A 15788-nucleotide genomic window follows, 5' to 3' on the forward strand; every position below is an offset into this window, starting at 1 on the left:
ACGCTTTGAGATCTAAAGCTAGTTTTTGCTTTATCTACTGAGACCATAATTGTTTACCCTTTTCCCTTCAGAGGTTTGATCTATTTCTCCTCCCCTTGAATGGAGGCAGGCCCTGTGGCAGCTTTGAGGAATAGATTTTGAGCAACAGATTTTATTGGCATTAAAATGATGCCAACTAGTTCCTAGCCTAGACTTTGCAATGACTAGCAGCTTTTGCCTTGTCTCTTGGAAGCCAGCTGCCCTATAACAAGTTCAACTCCCCTCTATCACCGTGCTGTGGGAAGTACAAGCCATGTGGAGAGGCCCCAGAGGAAGAGATCATGGGGAGGAGGGAAGGAGGAGGAGTGATAGGGAGGGGTGGGGAATCCACAGAGTTCCAAGGACCATGACTGAAGAAGCATCCTCTGGCCCCAGCCACCACAGCTAATGGTGACCCACTATGTGGGTCAGGGATAAGTTGCCTAGCCAAGACCTTCCTGAATTCCCGATCCACAAAACCTTGAGCTATAACAAAATTGTTGTGTTAAGTTTATGAGTTTGGGCATCATCTGTTATGCAGTAATATAGATAACACCAACACCCTGTTGGTTCTCTATTGCTGTGTAAGGAATGACTTAGGGGGTTAAAACAACAGTCATTTTATTATCTTTTATTCTCCAAGCTGACCAGACACACTAGGTGGTTGTCAGTTATGATCTCTTGTGCATTTGTAATTAGGATGGCTGACCACCGAAGTCATCTTAATGGCTTCCTCAGCCTCACAACTGGTGGTCGATATTGCCTTTTTGGTTGGGACCTCAGCTGGGGCTCTGGTAGAACACCTACAAACACCTCTCCCCATGGCTTGGGCTCCCTCACAGCATGGTGGCTGGATTCCAAGCATGATCATCCCTAAAGAACAGGCAAAAGAGCATGGGGTTTCAGAATCTACTCTTGGAAGTCCCAAAGCTTAACTTCTTTCATACTTTGCTGGTCAAGGGAACCCAGATTCAAGAAGGGATATTGACTCCAACAGAATCATAAATGGGAGGAATGTCAATATCACACTATAAGAGAAACGTGGTGGGGGGAGCTATTGTGGCAGCCATTTATGAAAAATACATTCTGCCACACTCACCCTGTTCTACCTCCTTAACTCCCCATTTCTTCCACACAGCGTTGTTAAAAGAATTTAAAGTGTGTGTGTGGTGGGGGGGGGGCAGTGCTCAAGTACTGAGTTTCAAAATACACTTTAATGCCCATGGCATGGAGAAAAACCTGAAGAAAAATTTGTGAGCCTCAAAAGTCTGATTTTCAAGTATCAAAGGCTTAAGATCCTCGAATGATTCAGAACTTAAAGTTCATGCTATAAATCACAAGACCACATTACTAGTTGGAGACTGTTGAGGTAGGAGGCTGGTGAGTGTCCCTGAGAAGGGATCCTGCCCTCTCTCCTAGTCCCAGGCATGACTCAAGTCAATTTGGGGATTTGCAAGTAGAGGGAACCTGTCTTTTGCCTTGTGTCTGGAACCCTCAGGGAGGGGCAAAGCCACACAGAGCTTTCCAACCCACAACACAGGAACAAGAGGGGGCAGATGTCAGTGAATGCCTTAGTAGGATATGGACTTTCTGCAGAGGCCAAATATTTCTGGAGAGGGAGAACATACCTGGCCCCAAGTGGTAGTGATAGAAACATCAGCAGAAAATAGACATTGTCTGCTGAACCAAGCACGTTTCCCTGAGGGAAAGTTGCCGTGAGTACAACTCGAAAAATCAGATCTCCATTCAGATTTCCAGAAGCACCTTGTAAAAATGTGGTGTGGTGTCTAGTCATCACCACACTCCCTCACTTACTGAATAAGCAGACCAGAGGCAGAAGCAGAAATTAGGCTGGCGCCCTTGCTTTGCATGATGCACAGTGCATTTAATGAGGAAGCTTCTCCTTTACTTGGCTCCCCACCCCTTGTCACCTCTCCTGCTTGAACTGGACCCATATCCAGCACTCAGCTGTGACGCCTCAGCATCTTTGCCCCACCCCCACCCCGTCTGATTTGGTCACCCTATCTGTTCATTTCACAGTGAGACATGAACCATGAGACACACAGTTCCCTCCCTTTTCTTCTGCCACTCCTCACATCCCACTGCCCACCTACTACTTCATGCCTAGATTATGAGACTCTTGAGAGGTTTCCTCGCTTCCTTATATACTTATTTCTCAAGGCTTCTGACCTATCACCCCAAGAGCTATCTTTTGTCCCTTCTTTTTCAAAGGTCTTCACTGGTTTCCTCTCACTTTCAGGATAAACATTCAAAGTTTTACTTTGGATACTGAAGTGCCCCAATACAATTTAACTACCCTGAGAAACCTATCCCTCACCATATATAGGAAGGGTGGGATTTAATTTGGTTACCTCTTAACCTGGCATGCTAGTTCTGCCTCCTGGTATCAGCATGAGAAAAGACTTCCTTGTGTGGAATAAGCAGAGAGAAGAGCCTGTAAATATTTGTTTTGAATCCTTCACATACGCTCTTGTAGAGATAGATTCTTCCCTCTGATTATTGCACTGGGCTAGGTTCAGTGGGACTGCTAGACCTCTCAGCTACCATTTGAACATAACTTCAGCTTGCCTCACGATAAAGCGAGGAAGAGGAGGGCAGCAACTCAGGTCAAATGAATTATGATGTAAATGTAACAGTATCTGAGTTGTCCTCTCTTTAGAGTCCCTCTCCATCCAGAACATTCAGGACGAGGAGAAAAGCCAGGAACATTTATCTACCATCTCATCTTCACAACAGCACTGACTAATCAGATTACATCATGAAGGTCAGAATCCCTGTTTTCAGCAAATTAAAATATTGGCTTAAAAAATTCACAGGCAGGGGCGCCTGGGTGGCTCAGTTGGTTGAGCGTCTGCCTTCGGCTCAGGTCATGATCCTGGAGTCCCGGGATCGAGTCCCACATCAGGCTCCCTGCTCAGCGGGGAGTCTGCTTCTCCCTCTGACCCTCCCCCCTCTCATGCGCTCTCTCTCTCGCAAATAAATAAATAAAATCTTTAAAAAAACAATTCATAGGCAATTCTTGCTTGGAAGAAATAAGGAAGCATAGTGTTGCTATTTCCTATGTTCAAAGCTATGCAGAGGGGAAGCTCTGAGGCTGGATGACAAGTCCAAGAAACGTTTCTCTGACTGGTCACTTACATTGGGACACAACCTGCTAAGCGGCAGTCTCGCATTCTGCATGCAAAACACTCGACTCTGGGTAAAGTAAATCCTCCCACAAGTGGTCTCCTCCCACATTCACATTACTTGAGAAGAGTTCCTGAAGATTGGACATAGCTCTGTGGAGCTGAGCCAATAAACTTCACAGCAGTTATGAAACATTTGCAAATCCACGCTTAGGTCATGCCTTGCGCAAATACTATATAAAGGACACATTCACGTCGAGAAAAGCAACGTGGCTTTGCTAATGCTGGTCAAGATGAGCAGCTTGATTTGGCTAAGATGACTGAAGAACCTCTTGGGGGGGGGGGGTTGTTTCCTAATTAGGCGATTCTAGGATGTATAGTTAACCCGGACTACTTTCCAGATTTTATTTTCTCCAATCCCCTCCCTCCAAGCAAAAAAATAATTTACTTCCCTCTTCTAAATCTATCGCTTTAGCCATTCACAACATGGAAGGCAAGAACCCAACCACAAACCAAAACCAAAACAATCTGTTTGACCTTTCAGAGCTTTTTCACACTGATTTTTACCTGGCAAAACACAAGGCCCTCCAGCAAGGGGAGATGTGGCCATCCGAAGTATTACATTTACTAAAAAGATCTTTTTTGATTTCCCCTTGAATATCAGTCAGGCAAATGTGAGAGCCAAGTTTTCTGTGTGATTTTACACATAATTATCCGTCTCTGCAAAATGGGAAATGGAAGCTCAGTGAACTTTTGGATTCTGTTCCAAAGATCTTGAGAAATTTTATTCATCTTGAGATTGTTTCCAGTCCTAAAGAAAAGTTATACAGTTCTAGGAATTGAAATAGATTTGTGTAAAATGCTTTGTTCTTTTGCAGTTGGAAAAAGGTGGCATTTTAGTCGGAAGGCCTTCAGCAAATAATTGCAACAGATAACCCGTGAGTGAGGAAGGGTGTCAGACTGTGAACGAGGAGGACCTGCAGAGTGCATAGTTTACCAAAGGGTTTGGAAAAGAACTCTAGTCTTCCCAGCTTCGACTTAGGTGTTTAAAAAAACTTGTCGTAAATAGGATAAAGTAAATACGATCAAGCCCAGAAGTTGCTAAAATCCCGGCTCAGGGTAGCAGAGCAGGATTAGCAGCTCACTGAAAACTCAAATATTCAGAGCCCTGGAGTTTTGAGAGCTTCTAAAGCGGTAAAACCTGGCCTCTTCCCCTCCAGCCACAAATCCGATCACTGTCAAGACAGGATAGAGCCAGTATCCACTGTTAACCTGAAGCATCCGATTCTTTGTTGATCTGAAAGTTTTGACCAAACAAGTGCTATTTGGCTTATTCTTTCCTGTGGTCCACTGTGGTTCTGTAGTGTGATGTATTTGACACTTATGATTAAATAAAAAAAAATTGGGGTTATCCCATTATGACAAATAGTTGACCGTATGACAAGTATCACTTAATAATATGGCCACATTTTCATCTCTTGGCCAGCCTAGAGAAATACTACTACTGGATAAGGAACAGCAAAGCATCAGGAAGTGTAACAAGTATATCATCCTGGGTGTCATTTTGTCCATAGCTTCAGTTCAGACTACTCTTATCAAGGAGTCTGAAAATATTATACATCTTTGCTTTATTCCCTTAAAAACAAAAAACAAACAAAAAAACCCCCATCCTGTTCAATTATTTACCAACCATCAAATCCTACCCATTCTTCTCCAATTGCCTTTCAATTTTTGTTTCCATAATCATGTCACCTGAGCTACAGGCAAATGTGAAAACTTCCAAGAGTCCATCTGTGCTGTCTTTTCAATCCTCTTAACATAGGGGACTATTTGTAATTTGTGGAACACGCAGAAGAATTTGAGGACATACAGAATGCCTCATATTGAAAGCAAACATCTCTTACTACTTTCCCTTACCCCCAGTCCCATTTTAAGTAACTAATCTTTTTGAACTACTTCTGTTTTTAATTCTTCTGGAGTTACAATTGTAGTTCTAAAAATTCAGGTATGTTCTATTCTTAATGTATCAACATAGTATTTTCTACTCTGAAAGAAATTCAACACTTCTGTTGCTTCTCGTCTCTTTCAATTATTGGTAATATTTTGAATTATTCCCGTGGTTACCATTACGACTTTAAGCTACGTTCTTAAAATCCTATTTCTTGACTCATTCCAAGGAGCATGACCTATCGACTCTCCATTTTAGGTCTCTCTGCAAACTTTTCTGCTTTTAATTTGCATGACTCTACCAGTAGGTCTCCTTTATTCTTAATATTTACATTATGTTCTGTGACTGTATTTAAGGCTTCCTTGTTTTGACTGTAGATTGCTTCTAAGCTTGAAGTGTGGTAAATGGCACTTATGATCAGGTCATTTCTTCTTTCCAAAAATCAAGTGGTGTCACCTTTCATAGAGAAAGAAATATAATCTCATTACATCTTGCAATCAGAAGAATATTCTTACAAAACCATCAAGGTCAAATGGATTATCTTTCCACAGGCCATTAATTGTTCAGAAGCATGCCTCATTTTAAAGTTGAATCTTACTTTATGTATTTGACCTATCTGTATCTACATAGTTTTCCTAGAGATTTTAACTATTTTTTCCAAGAGAAGAAACCTATAACTATCATTGTATGATAAAGAACACTCAGATTTGAACTCTAAATTTATAGTAGAATCTGACTTTTTTCTGCAAGACCTTCCTCATGGAACCCACTAATTTAGGCCAATTGCTTTGCTATTATTGTTGGCATCTTGGTGTTTCTTATATTTGGACTCCTCTAGTAGTTCCATGATTTTTGGATGTTATATTAACATTTATCTTTTTCCTCTCCTCTTTTCCTAGGCTGTATCTTCAAGTTGTTTAAGAAGAGGGGTAACGTTTTCAAGGCTTCAGGTCAGAAAATGTCTACTTGCTCTCATACTTTATTGATAGTTGGGCTGTGTGCAGAATTATAGTTCTAAAATCCATTCCCTCCAAGCTTTGAAAGCCTGGTTCTATGGTCTCCCAGCTTCCAACACTGTGTACCAAAGTTTATGCCATTCAGGTGATCACTCGTGTTGGTAATCTTCTCATCATCTAACTTTCCACCCCAGAAGCTCTAAGTCGTTCTGTATGCTGAAATTTCACCAAGATGGGTAAAGGGTTGGCCTCTTTTAATCTGAATTTTTAGGCCTTTCTTTCCAATTTGTTTTTTCCTTTAAAGACTCAAACTATGTTGGAACTTCTAGATCATCCTTTCAGATCTCTCAGTTTTTTTTTTGTTTTTTTTTTTTTTTTTTGGTTTATGCTCTGGAATACTGTGTCAACATTCAAAGTCTTTCCCTTGATTTTTAATTTGCAAGAACTCATGTTTTCTAATCTCATCTTATCCATAGCAACCTTTTTTTTTTTTTTTTTAAAGCAAATGGGTAGTGGAGTTTGATGAATGCAGTACTTTTCATTCAAAGGATAAATTTTTTGTTTTCTTCTATTCTCAGAATTATTTCATCTGGATTACAATAATTCTTTGAATTATTTCAACTGTTCTTTTTCCATATTTTTGTCTTAAATTTTTTTTTTTAGTTAGCAATATAATCCTATCTCCTTTCCAGGTTCTAGAAGTTTGTCAATTTCTGATCCTTACTGTTTCCAGAATTGCCATAATTTTTTTCTTTTTAAATTATTTCAATTGATGATCTGGAGAGAAGGGAAGCAAAACTAGGTTTTTAGACTACCATCTTAGAATTCAATGTTTCTAGGAACACCTGGGTGGCTCAGTAGGTTAAGCATCTACCTTGGCTTGGGTCGAGATCCCAGGGTCCTGGGATTGAGTCCCGCATTGGGCTCCCTGCTCAACTGGGAGCCTGCTTCTCCCTCTGCCTGCCACTTTCCCTGCCTCCCTGCCCCTCTCTCTCTCATGCTCTCTCTGACAAACAAAATCTTTAAAAAAGAATTCAATGTTTCTAGATTATTTGCATTGTGTACAGTATTTCCCACTCTCTAAAATCCAAAGTTTAAATACAAAGCTTAGACAACTTACCTGGTATTTGGGACTCAGAACTATTTGATCCTAGTTTATCTTTCTCCCTTAATCCTCCAGTAATCACGTTAAAGAATCTGTCATCCCCTCCTACCCTCCTTGAAATGGTTTATGGTGTTCCTTATACCTTGTGACTGGTAACTGGGATGGCCTTTTTCCTCCTCCTTAATCCATATTTTACAAAAGTAGGCTCAGCTCAAAGTCCACCTCTTCTGAAGCTTTTATGACAATCCCAGGACAACCAAAATTTTGTAATACTTAAAACCATTTATTGAGTTCCATCCAAGTGAATTGTTCTTTGTGTCAGTAATGTCACTTTTTTCGACCAGAATTCTTTACCATTTTTACCCTGAAATCCAAAATAACTTTACTTAAATGGAATTACATTGAAAAGCAAATGCTTCATGTTTCGATGTCTTCCCATACAATAAAATATTGAAGTTTTGATGAGATGCAGCTTTGGGCAGAAGACACGAATAGACATTTTACCAAAGACGGCATACAGATGGCTAACAGACACATGAAAAGATGCTCAACATCAATGATCATCAGGGAAATGCAAATCAAAACTACAATGAGGTATCACCTCACACCTGTCAGAATGGCTGAAATCAACAACACGAAGAACAGATGTTGGCAAGAATGTGGAGAAAGGGGAACCTTCTTTCACTGCTGGTGGGAATGCAAGCTGGTGTAGCTACTTTGGAAAACAGGATGGAAGTTCCTCAAAAAGTTAAAAATTAAATTACCCTATGATCCAGCAATTGTACCACTAGGTACTTACCCAAAGAATACAAAAATACTGAAGGGATACATGCACCTCGATGTTTATAGCAGCATTATCTACAATAGCCAAATTATGGAAAGAGCCCAATGTCCACTGACTGATGGATAAAGATGATGTGATATATACACAATGGAATATTATTCAGCCATAAAAATGAAATCTTGCCGTTTGCAATGACATGGATGGAGCTAGAAAGTATTATATGGAACAAAATAAGTCAAATACCATATGGTTTCACTCATATGTGGAATTTAAAGAACAAAACAAATGATTATGGGGGGGGGGACGAGGCAAACCAAGAAACAGACTCTTAACTATAGAGAACTGAAGGTTACCAGAAGGGGGGAGGGGCTGGAGGATGGGCAAAATAGGTGAGGGGGATTAAGGAGGGTACTTGTTGTGATGAGCACTGGGTGTACACCAGAAACTAGTATTACACTGTGTGAACTGGAATTTAAATAATTTTAAAGAAAGAAACAAAAGAAACAAATTTAATGGTGTGCCTGAGTTAGGCAATTTCTTAAATTTTGTTTTGAGCAGGAGGCAGGAGTGATAAGATAATCTTATCTCAAGACACCTTTCTAAAAGAATGGTTTTCCTGGTTAGAGGCAATAACATCCTTACACAACATTCCAAGCACTCAATTCTTATTTTTTGCTAAGTTTTTCTCTAAGCCGGGCACTGGAAAAGGGTGCTTATGGTTCAGTCCAGCTTGTAAGCCAAAGCAATGTTGTGTGAGTGGCATTACCTCACACAAGTCTGAAATGTATCACTCCCCAAGAGCAAAAATAAAGTTGGAAGCACAAGAATCCCATGAGAGAAACTCTACCAAGTAGATATTATGTAGCCTAGTCATTGCCTTGAAAATTCGTAACAGAACACATCAGCATTTTGAAATATAGTGGTCCAGTAAAGGACTAACACCATATTGCAAAGCAAGAGTATAAAGTATTGGAAAATAAAAAATCCTCATGACCTAGAATTTAGTTCTCTAGGGAGGCATTGAGACTTATCTTGACCTTTACTGTTCATGTTTCATGTTCCCTAACGTAGTTTGATGTTAACCTGATAATCTGTGATGCATTTGAATTGCTTTTTGAAGATTGAAACAGGACTAACTTTAGAACAGAGGCAAACACGTCAGTGCGTGCATCTTAAGCAGAATGATATCTGAGGTAAGCAAGGCTGAAAATCTGTCATCCACAGTACAAGCCGCTGAGCAACCTCATGTCAAAGCGCTTTTATAAATTATGCAGAATTCAAGCAGCATAAATTAAGTGCCTAATGTCTGAGATGGGAATGATAATTAAAATAGAATGTATTATCTACTTTTCTTTAGAATATCATGTTTTGGAAAAATTACATGTGAAAAAACTTAAAATCCAAGGTAATACCCACTCTGGAATTCTATAGTATAATAATTATTCTCAGGGAATGTGGGAACACACAGGTAGGAGACTTCCAGTCAGGGGTATTTAACCAGTTAAGATCTGTAAGTTTAAAACCTACCAAACTTCGCTTTGAAACAGACTCTGTAAGTCAAACAACAGCAGGTTGGAATAATAAGAGGATGTCAATTTTATAGTGTTTTAGAGACCTTAACACTATAATCATGAATATGTGTGGCAGCATGGAAAACTTGTGACACAAAATGAAATGAAAAAGCAGTACACTGACGTAGGCACAAGGTATTGTTCCAACTATGTGAAATTATATGAATGAGAAGGAAAAGAAAAATAAATTGCTAGGGTAGACTTATAGGCGATTTGCTTTTCATGATTTCTACCATTATTTTAAATAATGGAAAATTTGGAAATACTACAGAAGTAGAACATCAGAGGTTAAGACATTTGAGAAGAAAGGCAGGCAGCACCAGAACTCTGGGAGACGTTAGATTCATCTACTATACTTCTCATGAGACACATCAGAAGTATACATAATTACCAAGTAGTTTGACTTTTGCCTAGATGGTAACTAAGATGATGGTATGTATAACTCTGTTTCTTGAGTCATTTTAATTCAAATGATCGATTGCACATCTTCCATGACACTAGGAATTGTATTTCCACGAACGGGTAACCTATGATCAACATAACTGAAACGGTGGGAGGGTGAGGAGGGCAGGCAAGCAGGCAGAGGAGGAATACAGGTACAACTTCTGAGATAATCAGAATTAAACAGATACACAGAGAATCTGTCATTTGCCTCCTATAACCTCTATTTCACCTCCAATCCTACCCTGAAGGTTTTCTGCTTCTCTGGTAGTTCCCAACACTGGTATCTAGCTGTGAGTACTACTTGTGGAAATAGCTATGGATTCACACCTGCTTGGGTACTAATCTTGCCTCTACTACTTACTAACTAGGGGCCCTGAACAAGTTTGTGAGCTCTCAAACGCATTTATAACAAGCATAAACAAATTTCACATAGGACATAATAAAGACAAACCAATTTCGCGTAAGACATCCTATGTGAAGTTGCTCTTAGAGTACTTATGCACTGTAGTCATGAAGGAAAGTTTGTTCTCTCCCTATCTTTTTCTTCTCTGTCGACAGGACTCTGGTATTCAGGTGTTAGAGACTGTTTAGGTAAACTGAGAGTGAATCCACCTTGGCTGTAGGCGGCTTTCAGATCTTACTCCCTCCCCTGTATTCACCCTCACACAGACCAGAATCCCTAGGCTGTAACCAACTTGATGGCAGAATGAGGCCAGGCCAGACTTGTTTGGACATCAAAGACCAGAGGAGTTTCCTGGGTTGGCTCTATTTGTAAGCTGTATTTAAAATTTCAGTTCTATCTAATCTGGCTTCTGGAGCTGGCTGCCCAATACCGTAGCCACTGGCCCCATGTGGCTGCTCACATTAAGATTAAAGACTTAAAATGCATAGGAACCGCTCATAGTCCCATTTCAAACACTCAAGGGGTACATGGCTAATGGCTATCAAATTAGGTGGCATAGATACAGAACATTATTATTGCAGGACATTTAGAAATCTGCTCTAAAGTTCTGAGGGTATCAGTGGGAATAAGAAGTACCCTAGGGTTGATGCCCATCACATTCATTATTTTTCATCTCTCAGACTGGAAAAACAAACTCCGATGGTGACGGGGGTAGAAGAAACACTTGATTAGGGGCCTCAATATACACAAGCATTCCGGGCACCGGCCTAGGGGACATCAATAGCATTCTTTTCCACATACCACAGCCCACTTGTAAAGTGATAAGGTAGGTCAACCTCAGAGAAAACTTAGTGACATTTTGCTGGCAAAATGAGTATTACTTAACCAAATCCTGGTACTCTATGCAAAAAGGCTGAAATCTCTCTAGATCCATCCATATTGTTGCAAAGAGAATTGCTGAATCACTATATTGTACACCCGAAACTAATCTAACACTGTATGGTTAACTATACTAGGATTTAAAAAAAAAAAAAAAAAGCAGAAATCTCCTATTGAGATATACAACATTAAAGGTTTGTTAAGCAACTAGCAGTTTTATTTCTATGCAAAAGAGTAGCTGGCAATCCAAGTTTGTGAATGGAAGGAGAGAAGACACCAAACTACTCAAACTGCTCAGTTTCCCTTTGAATTCAACCATCAGTCTTTCATTAAGTCTGGTCCCTAATAATCTACTTTGTCGACAGGGGGCCCTCACGAGTTACCATCCTCACAGTAATCGCAAACAAGTCCTAAACCAAACATTCGCAGCCACTCATTTGGCACCTACAAACTTTCCAACAAAGCATTAGCCCATTTTAAATGTATTGTCCTCGTGATCAATTTTCAGGTTTCTCCCAAGAAGGAGCTCTTTAGGAAGTTTTCATCTGCTCAGGTGCATGTGCCTCATTTGGACTCCTTGCTGAGCCATGCCGGGGGACAAGGGGCCCTACCTAGAAGATCAGCACAACTATAAATCCAGCCTCTGCCCGCCCCCAACCCAAGTGGGTGTCAGTGCTTCCAGATCATCCCTCTGCTTCCCTAGTCAGCACTCGGTCATTCTTCATACATCAGACATCTTAATACCCTTTGTTTCTTTAGATCTCTGACCCTTCCACCTTCCCCTCCCTCAGCAGATGGTCTTGCCTCTGACTTCAGAGGGTATTGAAGCCATTAGACAAGAATTTAAGTTTCCTGCCCCCAAACCCATACATTTGCCTACAAGGTAGCCATCTTACTCCTTCTTGCTTGCTGCCACGAGGAGGTGGATCCTGGTCAGTTGCCTCCTGCCTTTTTGAAGCCTTGCTCTGTCACTTTCTAGCCGACCTTTCATGCCCCTTCGCTTGACTCCTTCCCAGCGTCATTGAACTGTGCAAGTCCTTCTTCCCCACAGGTTCCTCTTTCTCTCCTCTTCTCTATGGTCAAATATCTTAAGGCTTAACTAAACCTACCCTCTCCACTTGCCCTGGCCTCCAGTTTGGATTCCAGTTTGACCAGGCCATTGAAATTAACTTCACCAAGATCACCAACTACCTCTTCATTGCTGAAAATCAACAGGCACTTTTTAGTCATCATCTTACTTAAACTTTGCTGAGCATTTGGACTTATCAACCCTTTGCTCATTCTTGAAACGCTTTTGCCTTAGGCTTCCGTGACAGCATACGCAAGTGGTCTTTCTCCTGTGTATTTGGCTAATCATGAGTCTCTCTCATTGTATAAACACACAGAACATACACTTTACCATTTTCACCATTTAAACATACAGCTCAGTGGTATTAACATTGACGTTGCTGTACAAACAGCATCAGCACCCATCTCCAGAATGGTTTTCATCTTACGAAACTAAAACTCTATATCCACTGAGAACTCACCAGATCTCCCTCTCCCCAGCCCCTGCAAACCACCATCCTACTTTCTCCTTTCATGAATTTTATTCTAGGTACCTCATAAGTGGAACCATACAGTACTGCTTTCTGTGACTGACATTTCCTTTAACATGAGGTCTTCAAGTTTCATCCATGCTGTAGCATGTACCTGGATTTTTGTTAAGGCACAAGAGTATTTCATATATGGTATATACCTAACAGTGTAGGTATATACCATGTTTTGCTTATCCCTTCATCTGTTGATGGGTACTTGGGTTGCTTCTGGCTATTGTCAATATTGCTGCTGTGAAAATGGGTGTATTCTTTTCTTTAATCCACCTCTTAAATATTGGTGATCTTTAAGGTTCTACTCTTTACCTATACTCGCGGCTAATTGCTTACATGCTAGTGACTCCCAAGGTTGTATTTGTGGTTTATTTTCTCTTTTGGGGTTCAGATCCCAAATCCCCACATCCATCCTTTTAGAGATCACAGGCACCCTGAACTCAAGACATTCAATATGACGCTTTGGGTTCTCACCATGTTCTTGCAATGTTCTGTTACCCTGGGGTTCCTGCCTCAGCAAGCAATACCATCACCCCCCCCCCACACACACCAGCCATGCGGCATCTTCCTCTGGCAACCACAACACTGCCACTCAACCTCCAGGGAGCCCACTCAATTCCACGGTGCCAGGTGATTATTTCTCACTGTGGCATCCCAGATGGGGGTCCCTGAGGGTCCGTCTGTGCTCCTGCCAAGACCCCTCTTCATGCATCTCCTCTACACAGAACAGCAACGCCTCACTCTGTACTCCCTAGAGCTTACCTTATTTTTCTTCTCAGCACGACAGTGGTGCCTACCACAGAGCCAGCACTCCATGCACATGGCCAGTGAGTTAACCCCTGACCTTTCCCTTACCCAGTCCTGTCTGTCCCACCTTCCAACTGGCGTTCAAGTCCACCCACCTCCCTACCCCAGCTATCACCACCTCGGACAGACGCTCAGCATCTTTCCTTTCTCTTCTCTTCTCTTCTCATCCCCTCCCCACCACTGTCCACACAGCTGCCAGGAGAACCATTTTAAACCATGAAACTGGAGGTTTCACATCTCCACTTACAGCACTCCAACCAGCACTTTCAGACTACGACCCAAAGGCCTTCACTGGCCTGCCAAGGCCCTTCCTCCTCTGTCTCTCCAGTCCTGTCTTTCACGCCTCCCTGGATGCTGCAGCTCGTTACTGAGTCACTTCCAATTTGGCCAATATGCTAGATGCTTCTCTTATTTCCTTTCCAGATCTTTGAAGAAGCTGCTGCTCTTTCCGCCTCAACAGCCCTCCCTTTTCTCCAGTCCCCTTCTCAACATCTGCTGGCTCCTCCTTTTCCATCAGGTCTTAGAGGAGAGATCCCTGCCTCTCGGAAGCCTCGTCTGCCCTCCCTGCACCCGTGGTGGCTTTGCTCTCACTGCTAGGGCCTCCCGTGGCATCCTGTACCTCTCCCACCATGGTGCTTAGCCAGGACTACCCATCCCATGAGTGTTCGCTACAGTGGGCCCTAGCTCCATCAGGGTGGACACCCCGACTTTCTTGCCCAAAAGGTACCATCTGCCCCTTGCACGGTGATGGGGCCATGGTCGAGCCCTAATATTTAATACGGGGTTTTTAAAAGTTGGCCTAAGGCATTTCAAACATCCAGATAAGTAGAAAAAAACCTGTAAAATAGCTTAACATACACTCATACTCACCAGGAAGATTTTTAAATTATTAATATTTAGCTGTATTTTCTTGAGTCATCTCTGTATTTGACATATTTTTGAGTAAATAGCAGAAAATTCCTAAGTCTTACCAACACATCCATAGACCATATGAAATAAGCTCCTGAAGGATAAAGACCCATGAACAAAAACCTCTAACATGCTACTTAAGCATTGTTAAGTGAAATTCAGAAATGAGAATATTAGGTTCTATACCAGATACTTTTATAAATGTATTCTCATTCCATCATTTAATTCCTAGGAGTTTTATAGGGTAACCTCCTTAACGAAAGGAACCTTGTAAAGAACCTGTAGCTCTAGGAGAGTAGGAGAAAGAAAAACACTTGCTGAGTGCCCATGATGTAGCCAACACTTATGTTACCTCCAGTTATTCTTACAACAAACTCAACACGTAAAAACTTAGCGTGGCCAAGTTATTTGCCCAGATCCCAAAGGAGGAAAATGGCAGATGTAGGAATTTGTTTGTCATTTCCCCTCTCTTTCTACTACTAATCTATTCATTACTATTGAACTTTTTAAATTTAAAATTAAAATTTGAAGTTTGTGGTGGTGTGAGCTGGGTAAAAATACATGTTACTTCTACATGCACACACACAAAAATGTGTAGGTTAAATTCTCTTTTTAGTTCTTATTACAGGGCAAATTACAGCACTGAGCACAGACCAAGCAGGAAGGGAGTCCGAGGCCAGGGTCTGGTGCCACGGCTTGTTTACCGAACAGCTGGCGGTTGGCTAGTCACGCAACTCTCCTCACCCAACAACGTTCATCTTTACAATGGGTCAGTTGTATTAGATTGAGGTTCCTTCCAGCGATTTGAAAAACAACATACAAATGAAACTCTAGAATTCTTGGTGATTTGCTTTAGTCATCAGGGGGTCAGGGCTAGGATGTAAGTCTTACTGATTCCAGGCCTGGCTCTGTACCTGCTCAATGAATATATCATTTGGGGCAGGGGAGGGGGAGCTGTAAATACAGGCCAGTTTTAATTGGAATGTTGGTCAGCCAAATAGAATAACCTTCAAACTTACAGAAACAGATCTCCCACAGATTCTGAAAGGACAACCAAAGAGCAAGACTGTGAAGAGCCATGAAAAAGCTCCATCTACAAAAGATGACCCTGGCTTCATTCCTACCCCTATGTGTCCTCTGCTAGACAAGCTATCCTAACTTAGCAGGCTTTTTTTGTTTTTAAAGCAGTAAATTCCATTAGATGCTAAGCTTTTTTTTTTTTTTTTTTT

The 15788-nt window shown here is 41.3% G+C and overlaps 1 protein-coding gene across 3 annotated transcripts in view; it reads right to left on the minus strand.

Moving 5' to 3' along the window:
- The window catches only part of MAPRE2 (microtubule associated protein RP/EB family member 2), a 159409-nt gene that overhangs the window by 114489 nt on the left and 29132 nt on the right, over positions 1-15788 (minus strand). Inside the window, exon 1 of one of the 3 annotated variants that reach the window (XM_073898351.1) lies at positions 2391-2446. The exons of the other annotated variants lie outside the window; for them this stretch is intronic. The gene's annotated coding sequence lies outside the window, so the exon portion shown is untranslated. Of the gene's footprint in view, positions 1-2390; positions 2447-15788 lie in introns of those variants that run through there. 3 annotated transcript variants of the gene reach the window in all.

Source organism: Callorhinus ursinus, unplaced genomic scaffold (assembly GCF_003265705.2).
Source record: "Callorhinus ursinus isolate GAN/ISIS: 27379988/994484 unplaced genomic scaffold, GSC_fseal_2.0 scaffold11, whole genome shotgun sequence".
Taxonomy (NCBI): Eukaryota; Metazoa; Chordata; class Mammalia; order Carnivora; family Otariidae; genus Callorhinus; species Callorhinus ursinus.